The sequence below is a fragment of the Anopheles merus genome, chromosome 3R, assembly GCF_017562075.2.
Source record: "Anopheles merus strain MAF chromosome 3R, AmerM5.1, whole genome shotgun sequence".
In the NCBI taxonomy this organism is placed as follows: domain Eukaryota; kingdom Metazoa; phylum Arthropoda; class Insecta; order Diptera; family Culicidae; genus Anopheles; species Anopheles merus.
The window spans coordinates 29,624,032-29,640,386 of record NC_054084.1 but is presented as its reverse complement, the minus strand read 5'-3'; the positions used below and the strand labels follow the sequence as shown (position 1 = coordinate 29,640,386).

The following is a 16,355-nucleotide window of genomic DNA, read 5'->3' as shown; positions in this document are numbered from 1 at the left end:
TACGAGTAGTTAAAGTGCGTACGCAGAAAGGCAGTTATACCAGACCAACTTCAAAGATTTGTATTTTGCCAATTGAAGGGTAAATTTATCCTAAATTTAGAGGGGCGCCATGTTTGTATTTGAATTTATCATACATTTTGTTTAGGAGAATTTGCTGCTTGGGTCATATTTTGACAGCTCAGTGAGGGATGCAGCTCCGATCCGCACGGAATGATCGATTCCGCTGTGACGCTCATCACTACCATTTTTTTTGTAAGGAGAAGATAGACGCTTCGTGAACTCGAGACGAGAAAGTCGTACTTGTGCGCAACAATTAAACACCACGGATTTGTTCAGCCCTTTTCATTAACTTCACTAAAACTTTGTAATTTATAACACAACGTAGGACTAAAATAAAACTAGCAAACGTAATCAAACCCGTCTAAACAATGTCATTTCATTCATGGTTGTTTCACGTCATTTGAATATTTGTTTTATTTAAAAGAATAAAAACTCCAATAAACCATTTATTTCGCTCCTCGACATGAAGTACTGCGGGCAAAAAATCTCTTGAAATATTTAAATCACTTCAAAGCGCATCAAATCAAGCAAGACGAAGCGGTCAAAATGAAGGCAAGCAAAACGCAACTTTCACACCGTCAAACAGTCCCACGAGAACTATTGTGCCAAGGAAAACGGAGAAGAAAACGCAACAAGCATCGTGCAGGTTGGGTTTGGAAGATTATAGGACGGTCGAACTTTCTGCCCCTCATACCACGATGGCCGTTTCGATTTGCGTGCGTGAGAATCACGTTTACAGATGGTCGGTCGCACCAGGGATGCATGCATGTGCGATCAGGCCAAACTCCAACACAAAAACGGGTGCTCCCGTTAGATTGTGAGCAGAACTAAAAGGATCCCAAATAAAAGTTCGTTTCGCATGATGCGATACACAAACGCATACACCTACATAAGAGCAGCACGCGCAGGCAAGTTCGCAAAGTGGAAAGCGCAATAACCGTATCAATTTCGGAAACGAACCATTTGCGCCCCAGGGCGTGAAGTGCGTGCGTGAAGCGGTGGAGCTTTTGCGGTAGAGCAGTCAAACAAAAGCTGGAACCAACCGGTAAAGTTGGTGCGAAGTACGTTAAGAATTGAAGAACAAGTTTGAAGAAGTTTGAAGAACACACACATACACACTCTTTTGCTTTGCGTGAAGTGGAATGGTGTGAAGGAGTGGAGGACACACGTTTTCTTTTATTTCGCGCGATTTGTGTTTATCAATATTCGATAGCGCTGCTTTTATTGTTTGCCCTGGTGCGTTGGCCATCACGGTCGATTTGGACAGAAATGGTGTTAATTATTGTGCCATTTCGAAGAAGATAGAGTGCACTGTGCTAAAAGCCCCCAAATGTATGCAATAACTTTGATTGCAATAGATATCGTAAATCGGAAGAAAAAAATCTTAGTAAGCGGACGCAACAAACAACAAAGTTATGGTGATTGCATACATTAAGGGGCTTGTTTAAGGTATAGTTTTTCAGGACCATATTGTTTTAGAAAGATTCGTGTTAGTGTTGTTTTTGCGATAAGTAATAATTTTGATTATTTCTTAGGTTCTAATATTTTAAAACGTTGTTTGTTTTATTTATTCTTAATGATTTGATGATTTAACTTTTTTTACATTTTAATAAAACAAATAATAAGAAACAAAAAACATTTTACATAAATTAAGGCGCTTTTTTCTGTTTCTATCAATCAAATAAAAAAAACCACGCACACTCAAACATACTGTAATTTAATTTACTTCACACGACCTTGATCAATAAATGGGCAAAGTGGCAGCAATTGGCATGCGATAAATCAATCAAATGAGCTGAATATGCGAGATCGAGTTAATGTGGCAGCATTTGCTTGCATGGAAATTACACATGCGTACCGATTTCCCACGTCAGCCAAACCCCCGCACTGCAACAGTGCTTTCGCATCCACATCAATCCCCGGTAGCCTTCAAATGTCAAATCACTCAAGGTTCGTTCCCCTGTCACGAATCACGGTCTGGCAGCAGACAGATAGGGCCACCAATTACGCCACCCTCAGCCTCCGACACAGATAAGACAACGGATCGAACGGTATCCCGCCGGGGTGTGCACTGAAATGGGTCTTTAGTGTGTAGGTGTATGTGTGTATGTGTGTTGGAGCGCCTGAGGAAGCCCATCTTTTTTTTTGTTCTCATTCTACGGTTCTACCCGCCTGACTCTGACCTTTAATTGAATTTCTAATCAGGTGATTTATTGTTTTGTTTACTAATGTGTACATGTGCCGTTCTCCGGCGCTCCAGCCCCATTTGCCCTTCACATTAACGGCAGGGGATGAGGCAGGCGTTAGCATTCAACTTTTGGTTCCTGGTATAATTCTCCCAAGAATTGACTGCTTTTTGTTCCGTTAAGTGTCCTTGAACGGATTTCTCTTTCTCGCCTTCGCTTAAAACACGTATCGCAGCATATTGTGCCGCTGTGTGGGTTGTGTTCTGATGTTGAAGTTTTACTTTCACTATCGGGCACAAAGGCGTTCCCCCAAAAGCTTCCACACAATGCCGAAAAAACAACCTATCCAACATCAATGGTTTACCGTTTTATTGCTCTCAATTTTGGGTTCATGACGAGCCTTTTTTGTTGTTGTTCTTCTCAGCTACCCGATAAGCAGGAAAGCACAAAAAGAGGGAAACGAAAACAGTGGAACTTATTTTTTGCACTTTGCCTGCGCTACCTCGCTACCCAAAAGCAGCTTTGATTGTACCACACCAATAACAAGTGGAAAGTACTCCATGGATATGGTGGTGAAGCAAAAATAAAATCGCAACCACTTGTCTGTTTCGTGTCGTTTTTCACCGTTACAGCGGAGAGTTTTGGCCATCTCCTCCCCTTTTTTTGGTTCAGCTGTCCTAAAAGTTGTGTAGATAAATTGTGCTTTTCTCTCTGTGTGTATATGCCCTGTAGTAGAAAGCACCAAAAAGCAGTGGATTAAGATTTCCCACTGGCACTGGCAGGAAAAAAAAGGAGCGCTCGGCACTCTTTTTTCCAGGTTCCTGTCATTTCTTCCTTCTGTTTTGTGTTGGCCACACCGTTCGATTCCCGGGAAGAGAACGGGGCACTGGTGGGCTTCGGTGGACTTTGGCCCACCCGACGGACGGCTTACAGGGTTTTTGGTGGGTTCAGTTCGGGACACCGCATTGCCCGGGTGGCATCATTTCTGCTCGATTGCCCATTTTTTGGGTGGAGCGTAGCCAATTCTCCCCGGGCTCCCCAGCAGAAGAAAGGCAATGAAAACATTGAACAGGCAGAAATGGGGAAGCTGTGGATGCTTAAGCAGCCCCAAAAACGGTGGAGTTTTTCAATCGAGTCTAAGTTCCGTGTTTTTTAAGCGACGGGGTTGAGCTTGGGGATGTCCTACTTTGTCTGCTTTCCAATCGATATGTATTCCCCGAGAATGCTTTGTTGCATTATGCTGCTTTGTTTGTTAAGATCGTTTTGTCTTTTTTTTGCGACACTTTTATTTTTTGCCCCAATCAACCTTGGGTGAAACTGGTTAATTTTTTGCTCTTTCAAAAGCACAGCTTTTCTTCACCGTGTGGATGTGTGTGTAACGAGAAGAGAGAAGCCGACTTTAGTGCGCCATTCCATATGCATACACACTTAACACGTTCCCATAAATTGCGCGACGTGATGCAATCACGCAAGAAGGCGGAATTAATCCACCGGGAAGCGTAAGATGGCTGCGAGCGGGCGCCTAGTAAGCGCGTACCGTCGAGCTAGTAACCATCGGTGGCAAAGCAAACGGTAGCTCGTACCCGCTCGGTTGGTAGACGCAACGGTAATGTTTCTCCATGTACACATCACGTTCCGTTTATTTGAAGCCTTTCATTTTATGAGCATGCTGCTCGGTTTTCCTATCGCCCCGGGTAGGGGGCAACCAAACCGGGGCAAGAAGTGTGGCTCTATTTCATATTTAATGCATTTTATTGCGATTGCTTTTGACGCAACTTCGACTGCTGGCGTAAAGCACGATCCCTCCGCACCTGCCTGTGTGCCGCTGCTTGCCACGGGCATTCGTACCGGCGTGAGCCGGTGTAGCACGGGAAGCGGGGTTTTGCGTTAATGCGTACCTGTTGGGTGATTGTATCTGAATTTTAGATTTAGAAAAAAACACCTCACTGAGCACTGGTATCGATGCTAAAGAAAAAGGACAAGAACGAGGGTTTTTGTGGTTTTACAGCAAAAGGTTTTTGTTGAAGAGCTAAAAAAGGGGAAACAAAGTACGGCGCTTGCACAATACCGAACCAAAGTGCGATCATAAATAATGCATTACGAAATCTGTATCGCTGAATGGGGTGAGGTTTCGGTTTAAAATGTGCTGACAACGTAATTGTGTAATGAAGATAGCAGTCATTTAGGGGTGGAAAAGGTGGAGGAAGTGTAAACAGTTCACCGAAAAGTGTGCAACTTAAATAAGATGCGAAGATAAAGCAATCAGATTGATAATAAGAACAAATTGCGTTGATGAATAATGTAACGGACGCTGACCTTTATCGCATCGAATAAGCAACGAATGTGATGAAAAAGGGTATGATTGTACAGGGGATGCTGTTGGTGTAATTGGACTTTGAGGATTGCATACCATCAGGCGATGTATTAATTGCGAAACGAAGAGAGTGATTAAGAGTAGGTAATCAACGCTAGAAGTCTAATGAAAAGTTGATAAGTCTGTGAGTCATATTTTACTTTGATTGCTAAAACAGTGCAGATAGTGATAAGCTGCTATGAGGATTGCATACATTTTGGCGAAAATAAAGTACAACGATCTGAACGCGCCTGAATTAGTAAACTTATCAGCAATCTTTTAACGCTGCTAATGGTGCCAAGAGTGTAATTGCATGGTTGCATACATTTTGGCGCAAATTAATTTGCCTAAAAGTATGCAAATGATGTTAAAATTGAGCGCTATGGTATATCTTTATTACATTGAATAAGTTTACCCATTTGGAATATCTTTCAACTACAGCTAAGCGTGTCCACCCGAGCTCCACCGTCTTTCGCGCTTATCGCTTCACATCAGATAACCTTTTTCCACACGCTGGGCAGATAAATGCTTCAGTAAAACGAAATCATCCATTTCGAAATGTTGTGTTGAAAGCTTCAGTGGGGGTAGAATAGTTTTAGTGATAGCACCGCCCGACTACACTCGCCCTTTCACTGTACCGCCTTCCCGTCAACTCCCATTCCATCCTTTTAAAGAATTAATATATGAATGCAATGCATGCGTGATACTGCATTTAAAAGCTCCCCGGTCTGCCCTGTCAGCTTCCAAAGCCGGGAGGTACGTTTGCAACTTTGTAAGGGTAGGTGCTGCCAACCATCACCACCACCACTGTACGCTGAATGTAATTATATATTACTGTTTGTATGCGGGTGGTTCTGTTGCTGTGTTGTTGTTTGTTGTTGAGGTAAAGTTTCCTCGTTTTTTGTTGCATCACTTCGGGGAAGTTCGCTAAAACGGGGTTGGTAAAACCTCATGAAAATGAAAGCAGTACGAATGTGACGCTTCAATTGAATTGCAATCTGACTCCATAAAGTCAAAGGCTCACACATACGCCCACAAACTTCAGCATAAAAGCTACTCCCTTACTCTCTCTCTCTCTCTCTCTCTCTCTCTCTCTCTCTTTACCTCTCTCTCTATCTCTTTCTCACTGTATGTGAGCCTTTTGCGTGCAACAGTTAATCAGAAAATTCCATTCTCCGCACTAGCAACAGCGCTAGACGGTTTCGAGTGAAGTACATGAAGGCGAATGGTTCAAATTGAATTTGGACTCGCTCTCGCCTGTTGTAAGCTGGCACAAAAGCGCACCCGCTCGGTTGCAGTTGTTGCAGTTGCTATTGTTTTGTTTCGTTTGTGTATGTGTATGTTTATTGCCCTTAAGCTGTACCGCTGTAAGAAAGGCCGGGCTTTGAAGCAAACATTTATTGCACCACTTGAGTGTGCGGGCGCTTTTTATTGCTTCAGCGCCAGTACTGCATCTCGCATGGGAGCGGTACAGTACACCCCAACCATAATGGCATCGCGTTAAAAAAATGCATTGCATTATGTAAAAATGTGTTTTCTTTAGCAGAGTGAATGCGGTTTATTTTTTATTTTAACTATTTGCTTCTCCATTCGTTGTGTGCACACGTTGAGCATGGAATAGCAAATTTAATTAAATTCCCACAACACGAACACTGGCAAATGCACATCGGATGGGCCCCACACGCGGCAGCTGGACCAATCATGATACTCAGAACACCGGTCGGCACACATCCATCGTTGCCTGGTTGAAAACGCATCCGAATCTGAACAACACATCCCGGGCGCGCGTGCCGGGAGAAGAATGGCTAACGCGAGCATACATTTTCTTCCAAACAAGCACCATCCATCCGCGTGCTCGGGAAGCGAGTTGACATGGTAATGGATGGGCCGCGCGAAAGCCTGCGACAGGGGTGCGCGCGGACCGCTGAAGGTCAACGGATGACTTCACCCATGCGGCACCGGCGTTGGGCCGATTTTGTTTGCTTCTCGCAAGGAAACAGATCGAAATCGTTCTCCAGCGTCCCTCCCGAACAGGGTGTAGCTGTGGCAACACAATGCGATTCAGCTGTGGCAGAAGTGATTGGATTGGCAAAACCGGGAATGTTCTTCACTTTTTGCGTTCGTTTTGGGCCGAAAAGACGAAAAGTTTATGATGAAGCTGCTACTGGCTGCTGCTACTGCTGCTGTTTGGCTTTCCAATTCCAAGAGAACTCCACGCGCACGGAGGGGACAACGGTGTCTAGTAGCAAAACGGGAAGACACACTCACACACACACACACACACCAGTAGGAAAATGGGGACACACTGTATTGCTTTTTTTTTTGCTATTGTTGCTTGGTGTTCACGTTGGTGGAATCTCACGGCAAGCACGTGGATCGGAATGTTGCGAAGAAAATGATATTTCACACAAATTTGCACAATCGGGCGGGCAAGGCAAACCCGCTGCCCTGTATTTCCCAAATTGCCTTTTGCCAGCGCAAACAGATAGCTGTCAGCGCGCGGTGATGGAGCCGAGCCGAGAGCGACTCAAAATTATGTAAATTTGCCTGTGCCCGTTCGCGCGAGCCATTCTTACAGCCGTGCCGCGCCGGTGCCATGCCGTCGAAGCTTGCAATGATTCGGCGATGACTGCGAACGTGAAATTGTGGAATTGTTGGGGGGAGAAAATAAAATTGTCATAAATGAAGAATGTGGCACGGGAATGTTTAGGGCAAAATATTTTGGGGCCGGGCGAGCGAGCGAGCGCAAATTTATGGAAATATTTGTGTGACGCTGCGGTGCGGACTAGTTTTGGTTGTATGGTGCGATTGAATTTGATTTGCTTACATTGCGCTAATGCGAGGAGCTAATTTTGGAACCAATCTACTTGCCATTGCTGATAAACAGTTTAGGGTGGTGTTATTATAACAATACCAATGTAGGCTTTGATTGACTGCATTGACGCAAGGTGTTTTGGGGTGCTTTTTTAGGCATGTTTTTCGATGTAAAATGTAATAAATACTTCATAGACAACGGTACGTACAGTGAAAGCTTTTAAGAACCTATTTTTATTGCGAAGCGCCTAAATCTATGCAAAAGTATGGATAATCAGAACATAGAAAAGAGAAAAGGGAAATTTTGCATACCTTCAAGCGCTAAGTGATATTATTGAACGATTTTCTTGATTCAAGAGGCGAATGAGGTCAATTGGCTCAATGTCTCTATAAAAAGAAAGAAAAAAAATTGATTTGTTTTGTAAAATAAAAAAGAAATTCATGATAAAGTTTAGCTTATTTAATAAACATTAAAAATGTAAATTGAATCACCTAAAACTGTCATACAATCCACTCAAAGCAGCAAAATTGTAGTCATTAAATCGACTGTAACAAGTTTAGCAAATTGCTACCGGCCCAACTTTGCCTTTAATGAATGACTTTGACCACATTCTTAAAAGCCACCATCCTGCAAGCCCCCCCCCATAGGGAAACAAGTTTTGGTGCAATAAAACATCGCTCTTCGTGCATTCCCGCCTGTGTACAGCCTGTGAGCCATGTTTTAAGTGACAAATTTTAAATTTACATCCATTTGTTTCCCTTCTCATTTTGCATGCACCCCTCCCGCTGAACCACACGTCTTCGCCCAGCCCCAGACTTACCGAAAAAGTTCCTAACCGATGACGAGCGATGCGCTGTGACGGTGATAAAATCCAAAAACTCTTCTAAAACACTGAACAAACACCTGCGCTTACGATGCGCTCGGCTCTGCCTCTGCCTGTCGGGCTTCGTGTGTTTTACCAGTGTGGATTATCGCTCGAAGGCGCCGGCAATATCCGCAGGGGATTTTTGTCCCCCACCCCCTTCTCTTCTACCTTTCCTTGCACTCCTGCAACATGCACATACACACACACACACAGAACAAGGGGCAGAGCACACCCAGAGGCCCAACGCCCAAGTGATGACGCGCACAATTAAGCACCAATTAACGATTCACCACGAGCGGGAAAGTGCCTGAAATCCCCCCTCGTGTCCCTTGCTTCTCGCCGATGGGTAAGAGCGTAAAATTATGACACTAACCACAATCCGCAAACAGCGTGTATCCTTTTGTGCACGCGTGTGCGTAATGGGATCTTTTTTTTTCTTCTCTCTTTTTTATTTTTGGCGCACTAAAGACACTGGCGTAAAGCAGGCGTATTTTGCATTTACCGCGTAAAAACACAACGACGCCACAGCAACGGTGACACACCTCGCAAGGGCTCGCAAAGAAGGCAATCTTGTGCGCGCGTTCGTCTGCCCGTGTGCGCACCGTCGCGCGAACGAATGTTAACTGATGTGCTTGGCAGCGTGTCGCTTCGCTGATTGTATACTTCAGGCAAGCCCTGCCACGGAAAGCCACGGGTGATGACGTCGTTCAAACGGTCGGAAACGTTCGGTTAAGCTTCGTGTCCGCTTCGGAGAAGCAACGTTTGCAAACCGAGACGGAGGCGGTAGAGTTTCGTATTTTGTTTCTATTACAATACAATTTACAATTTATAATTTGTTTCTATTAAATTACAATAACCACAAAAACCTAAAATTTACAAGAATTTATTTTTATACTTAAAAAAAATACAATAAAAATAAAAAATAAAATATTTATGAACCACCAGGCGTCCGCTTCGATATTCTCGTCCACGATATTTCAGCGCATACTGTGGTTGTGGCGTTTCGAAATGTGCTTTCTAGATGACACCTATACCACTACAGCACAGTGTCCGTGTATGATGTATGATGACGTTTCGAATAGATTCTGTATTCTGTGTGTGTGCGCGCTTGAGGATGCCCTATTTACCACTTATTCTTTCACAACCGACGCGTCATACTATGTTTGGAGGCAGCTTTGTTGGTGCCAGAGTGCACGCATATTATAATTCGACCATTGGAACTACACGTGGCGTTAGCATTGTGTTGTGTCGATGCATTTTTCTACGTCGTTTATAAACATTCACACAATGAAACGAGTGGACATTTAAATAAAATTATAATGATGCGTTTGATTTGATGCATTTTGTGCTTATTAAATTGTAATATTTTACTTCCATCAAGAACCTGGAATGAACATTAACAAATTGTAAAAATAATGTCCTTAATTCAACGGAGTAAAATTGGAAGTTTATGGTCAAGCGCATGCCTTTCCATGCTTTCGAAATAGAATTTAAGCTATTCATTACATTGTATCATCCACAATTAGATCCAACCAGTTTGCGGTTTGTACAAACATGAAGTTACGTAAATTAGGCAAAATAAAAAATACACCCACATACACCCAATGCTGTCCCCGGGACATTACCCGGACTTTGTTATTGTCACTCGGTTAAATAATTTCTCACATCGTACTTCGCTAACGCCGGCGTGCGCTCCCGTTCACTAATGCAAAACTTGGTTGGCTTCATTAGTTCGGATAATTGAAATCGATCCCTGAGCCTGAGGGGCAAATGTGGAGGGGGCGAGTGAGGGGGGAGGTTTAATTGAGATTTTCATATCGCTTTTTTCCTCCACTCCTTCTCCTTCAGCCCACCCTCCCGCGAGCCAAAGGATTATGGTACGTGTGCGTAATCCGTGTTTACTGCCCCCGGGCCTTCCAATTACCGAATATCTTTCAGGGGTTGAAAAAACAGAGCGGCGAATACAGAACCAGATGAGCAGAGAAGTAAAGAAGGGTGTGAGGAGGGTAGACATGTTTTCAAAAAAATGTGTAATCGATTATTAAATTAAGGATGTAGTGACTGTGAATAAAATTAGCCCGTGGATTTACGTATTTTTTACGAGGAAAAGCTTTTAAATTGAACCATCAAGCCTTTAAAGAGCATTTTCCGGTTCAGTCCGTGAAAGGGATGTTCATTTTTTGCGCTGCGTGATGAAACCCAACGTTAGCAATAGCAATAATCCACTCCAGTAAAGAATATCGTTGTGGGTGCAGAAGGATACAGTTTCATGCATTATGTGCACCAAAATAATGCAATTAATGGGTGCGTTTGAATTATGCAAAAGCGTTGCGAGATCAGCAGCAGGTGACGATGAGACAAACAACAGGTACACCATTAATTAAGACAATGTATTAAATATCACATACAGCAGCACATCGCCGCAAGGTAACCTTGGGTTGAAAGGTTCGTCGTCGTCGGACAGCGCAAACAAGCAGGCAAAAAGGGTCCATCGGTTCATTACGCTAAAGGCTGTTCAATTAGGCGGAGCGAGTTGCATCGGACGAGCTGAAAAGTATAACAAATCAACCACTCAAAAGATGAAAACGTTACAAGTGTTAACCCGGTTGCTTCACCTCAAAACGGTCCTGCTCGGGGTGGTTCCGTTCCACTTTCACCGTTCCACGCTAACGCTCGAGCTTCGGCGCGAATTGCTGCTGTACTGCTGCGCGATCGTCATCCTAGGGCCGGCGGGACGCTTCTACATCTATCTGACCACATTCTTAAAGGTGCATGGCAAATTTATTGTGGCATTCTATTCGGCCCTTTTCATTGAGCTTTCGGACGTAGTGCTGCTCATCGTGCCGCCGTGCTGCTTGCTTTACCGCCACAGGCAAGTGAAGCGACTGTTCGTGCTGTTGGTAAAGCTTTACCACAATCCTGCAGTGAGTGCCTTTCCCTTCCGGCGGTGGTTTCGCACCTGCTTGCTCTTTCATTTGATGTACGAAAGTGCGTACGCTGTGAACTTTTTGCTCAACATTTTCCATCCGGGAAGTACGTTCCATCTACAGTTAGTGAACCTGTTGCTAAGCACTGCACTGAGCCAGCTGTCAAAGTCGGCCGTCATGCTGATCATGTACGGCAGTGGACAGTACCTGCAGATGGCTTTGGTACAGTTGAAGGAACACTTGTTGCTTGGTGTGCACCGTTCAACGGGTCCAGTGCAGCAAGAAACGTTGAGACAGATGCACGTGCGCCCGGCCGGTTGGATGCAGTACTACGGGCAGCTGTGGCAGGTGTGCGAAATCCTGAACGATCTGTTTGGTGTACCGTTGATCACGTACTGTTTGATGTCGCTGGTGCACCTGACGTTCATTTGCTACGTGATGTTAACGAAGGTGATGGTAGAGTGGCATTACTTTTCAGTGGTGCAGAATGTTCTGGCAGGAGTCGAGTGGATGTGGACTGTGTTTGAGCTGCTGTGCCTGATGAGGATAGTGGGTACCTTTGCCCGCACTCGTGAAGAGGTAAGTTGTGGTAAGGATGTTGCAGACTATTTGAATAGTGTTGTTCTAACGTGATCATATGCATACCTCAACGCACTAAGGCTTAGATCATCTTGAAATGGGGCGACTTTGCATTGCGTGTATCTTTTGTACCGTGAATCCAATTGGAAAACTTTAAATGAATCATAGGTGTTGTTATAATCAACCGGCGCACAGTTGCTTCCGTCACTGTTGTGGCCATTCAGTTCTACCAACTCTTCATTTGTATGATATCCTTAGTAGCTGTACCCTTTTTCTTTAATTTGTTTCATTACTGCCCAATATCGCTCTACAGTGCGAAAATAAGGGCAATTTGGTGGCTACAGGATTTTTGATATGAATTTCACACCTAGCTTGCTAGAACAGGTATTGGTCAAATGGTTTATTTGTTTAAAAAATTGAATTTTCAGTGTTTACACATGATTTTCCACACATCACAAAGAACTGTCATACTCAATACAGTTTAAGTCGTGTTGAAAATCATGCTGTAGAAATTAAAAATTACTATGGTGGAAAAGGAATGTCAGATCGATGTGGAGCAACACTTTGCATGCGGCGAATAACAACGTTTACATTCGAAATTGACTTGGTAAACCCTGTATGAGACCTAACAAAATGGCAAAATTCGTTTCTTAAGGCGTTCTTTCTCATACAAATCCGAATTCAGATTATTATTCGTCACAAACATGGTGGTGTTTTTGCCAAATGAACAGATTCCTTACATAATCATACATTTTTTAAGTGAATTTATTGTTCGAAAAAAATTTAAACCTTTTGGGAACTTTGCCTCAAACATCGGCCCTATACAATTTTACCCCCGAGCTTTGTTTGAAATTGGCAGTCACGTAGGTCTGCTTCATCCATCAAAATGCAACCATGCGGTTTTCGTCAGCACTTGATCGTACAGCTTCCGAGCCCGGTTTCTAGCCTTTTGTTTGTTGTTTCAAGCTGCGATTTGGATGTTTACTGGCTCGCAAAACACTTGAAACCTTCTCGGAGTTGGATTCGCCGTACAGCAATCGCAGGTTTGGGTAAGGCTGGATTTTCGGAACGACTTTCAATCGCAGTTAAAGTTCCACTATGTCGCTTAGTTTGCACCTTACGGGCAGTCATCTGTGTCTTCTAGTACTTTTCAATCACTCGTGCAACAGTCGACTCAGGTAAATTTAACCGTTTTGCTAGCTCCCGAGGTTTGCGTTTCTCCTCTTGCAAATTTGATGAAGTGTTGTGATTTCCGTTGTCAACAAAACGCTGTCAAAAGCGTTTTCCATTTTTGACCATAGGGGACACCACTGTAATTTGAACAAAGTGCCCCATTTCTAAATGAACCAAGCTTTAGTAGTACTTTAAAAAGTACAGTGAATTGCGTAGTTTCGCTTGAGCGAACGAGCGCTCAGTCCAACAAGTCCTCACAACACTAATCCAGGAAATTCCAATCATGCGCTACCACAATAGCTCGCTCCTGTTTTATTCAGGACGAAATGGTAGATCCTGAGGGACTCTCGATATGCACTAAAATGATGAACGTGCTGGAATCATTGAATAAATTACAACACCTACTGGTACCTTACACAAACATCAACATACCAGACGCATTACCAGAATTAAACATTAATCAAAATATGTATCGCTCAACATAAGCTTCCGGTTTGTAGTTAGTGCCCTTTTTTACTTCTATTAATTCACATGCCAAAACTAGTCCATTTATTACAATTTTACTGCAAACAACGAGCCAGCAGTCGAGCGATGCAGCTTTCAGAACTATTGGCCAGGCTAGTTCACCTGTGTTGTGTCCACACAAAACAAACATGATGACGGTGGTGTACGGCACAAACAGAATATGTATTTTATCACTATCTTTGGTATATGTTCAACTGTTTACAATAATAAATAATACCACACAATAACACGCAATGCGGGGAGAAGACGGCTGGTCCTTCTCGCGCCGCGATCCTCACTGAGGACGTCACAGGATGACAGCCCTGCTGTCAACAGTGAGCCCTCAGGATGAGGCAGCGGTCTGTCCACAACATCTCCCCGTTTTAATTAAGCCGGTACGGCTTAAGCCAACGCAGCGGTTTTAATGTAATTAAAACCGGCGTGGCAAGCGTACGGCTCAAGTGGCGCTGTGTAAAACGGGGGAGAGTGCTGACCGGCCTCCGTGCCTAACGCTCGAACGGGATGAGCGTTACGGGCTGCAACAGGGGGCAGCCGATGTGCTGCGCTCGCTCGTTCCGTTGCAGCCGCTGTGGTGTTGTTGTTGTTGTTGTTGTTGGTGCAACTGCAGCATGATGCTGTTGCCGTAGGACGTTGCACCGGACGCCGATGATGCTGATGAGGCAGCTCTCCGGATGCTGCTGCCGTTGGGGCGTCGATGTGCGGCTGAGCAGGGGGCGGCCGTGGTGCCGCGCGCGCTTGGACCGCTCAGCCGGAACCGCTGCACAGGGGCGACCGTGATGTCGCTGCCGGTGAACTGCTGTGCAGGGCGCGCAGGATGATGATGACGTTGACGATGATGATGAGGGTACACAGGGGGCGACCGTGATGCCGCGCACGACGACTGTGACCCGGGACACATACGATGTTGCTGCACAGGGGCGACAGTGGTGCCGCCGTCGAGATGCACCTGTGCAGCTGGAGCGCCGGCGATGAAGATGGACAGGGGGCAGCCGATATGCCTCAGCACTGTGCCTGCTCACCGGGCTCGACGATGATGCTGGTGCAGCAAGGGCGGCCCTGATGCCGCGCACGACAATACTGCACCAGTGTGTCCGATGACGCTGCAGCGGGCGGCGGTGATGCCGTGTGACGACGGTCCAAAGCGGAATGTCCCCTCGCTTTGTCCGGTATAGTGCTGCAGCGGAGTGAGGATCCTGGGGCTTCGCGCAAGCTCGAGCGAGCCCATCCTGCGCGATGGCGGTTGTGCGATGGTGACCTTCGTGCTGCGTCGGTTCGTTGTAGGATCCCCCCCTACGCGAGGAGGATCCCATCCTCGTCGCCACTGTTGTGTTTGAACTTTTACACATTTATTAACCGAATTAAATGATACAAAACACAATACAATGATGTATGGGGCCGCGCGCACGAGCCGCACCGTGAGCACTACCGGGAGCCCTGCTCGACCGGTAGCCTGTTACACACTCCTGCGTTAGGTGCGCTCTGCACACACTTAGCGCGCATCGCTAAGTGCGGCGTATTAGTGTGTGTGAGCGCAGTGTCGATTCCTGGATGTCGACCAGCAGCAGCGCAACTGCTACGGCGAATCCAGGGCTCGGCACGTCTATCCACAACATCTCCCCCTTTTAATAACCGAAGGGTCGAACCGACGCGGGTGATATTCCACAACGGAATACCAGCGTGGTGACACCCTTCGACCGATGGTACGTAGTGGGGCCCGTGATGCTGCTGCGCTCATGTTCCCGGGCGGCGGCGATGATGCCGCGTTCGCGTTCCTCGGGTTGCGGCTGTTGTTTCTGGAGCGGCGGCGATGAAGCCGCGTTCGCTGTCCTCGGGTCGCGTCTGCGATGATGACCTGTTGTCCCGGGGCGGCGGCGATGATGCCGCGTTCGCTTTCCTCGGGAGCGTCTGCTATGGTGCACCGTTGTCCCGGGCGGCGGCGATGATGCCGCGTTCGCGTCCTCGGATTGTAGCGTCGCTGCTACGCCTGCCGGGAGGTGAGGGTGGTGCCGCGATGAAACCTTGCACCGGCAGGGCCATGACCGGCGACAGCAATGGCCGGCCACAGCGATGGCGTCTCTGGCTGGACGTGCTGGGTTTGCTGCAGGTGAGGCGGAATGTGTCGTCGCCTATGATGCGAGGCTGCTGCGTTGCAGCCGAGGCGACTTACGTGTCGCCGTTGGTGATGCGGGGCTCGAGCCGCGGCGGGAATGCGACCTCGCCGATGACGTGCTGCCGTGCTGCAGTCAAAGCAACCTGCGGGTTGCCGATGATGAGGCGGACTCGAGCCTTGGCGGGATTGCGACCTCGCCGATGATGTGCTGAGGTGCGGCAGCCGAAGCAACTTGCGCGTTGCTGTTGGTGATGCGGGGCTCGAGCTGCGGCGGGATTGCTGCTTCACCGATGACGTGCTGCAGGGCTCGAGCCGCGGCGGGAATGTGCCGTCGCCCTTGATATGCGGCTGCAGTGGGTGGTGTGTAGCCGGCTGCCCATTGCAGCGGTCGCCAGTGATGGGACAGCAGCCGGGGCCACGGTGTCTGCGGTGGCGGCGGCCCGGTGTTCCGCGGTATCCAAAGGCACAGGGAACCGTGCCATCGCGATGGCCGCTGCACTGACGCTGCAGAAAGGCCAAACGAAACGCGATGGCTGCCGCGGGTTCTGTAGGATCCTCCTTGCGCAAGAGAATCCCATCCTCGTCGCCACTTTTATGTTTGAACTTTTACACATTTATTACACATATTAAATGATACAAAACACAATATATTGATGTATGGGGCCGCGCGCACGAGCCGCACCGTGAGCACTACCGGGAGCCCTGCTCGACCGGTAGCCTGTTACACACTCCTGCGTTAGGTGCGCTCTGCACACACTTAGC

The 16,355-nt window shown here is 46.5% G+C and overlaps 1 protein-coding gene across 2 annotated transcripts in view; it reads right to left on the bottom strand.

Moving 5' to 3' along the window:
- Nucleotides 1–9,059, bottom strand: part of LOC121596944 (arrestin domain-containing protein 3-like) — a 35,132-nt gene extending 26,073 nt beyond the window's left edge. The window contains exons 1-2 of one of the 2 annotated variants that reach the window (XM_041922343.1): nt 8,235–9,059; nt 7,726–7,800 (exon numbers count right to left, since the gene is read on the bottom strand). The gene's annotated coding sequence lies outside the window, so the exon portion shown is untranslated. The remainder of the gene's footprint in view (nt 1–7,725; nt 7,801–8,234) is intronic. The other variant, XM_041922344.1, reaches the window with a different exon arrangement.
- Between the last annotated feature and the right edge of the window lie 7,296 nt (nt 9,060–16,355).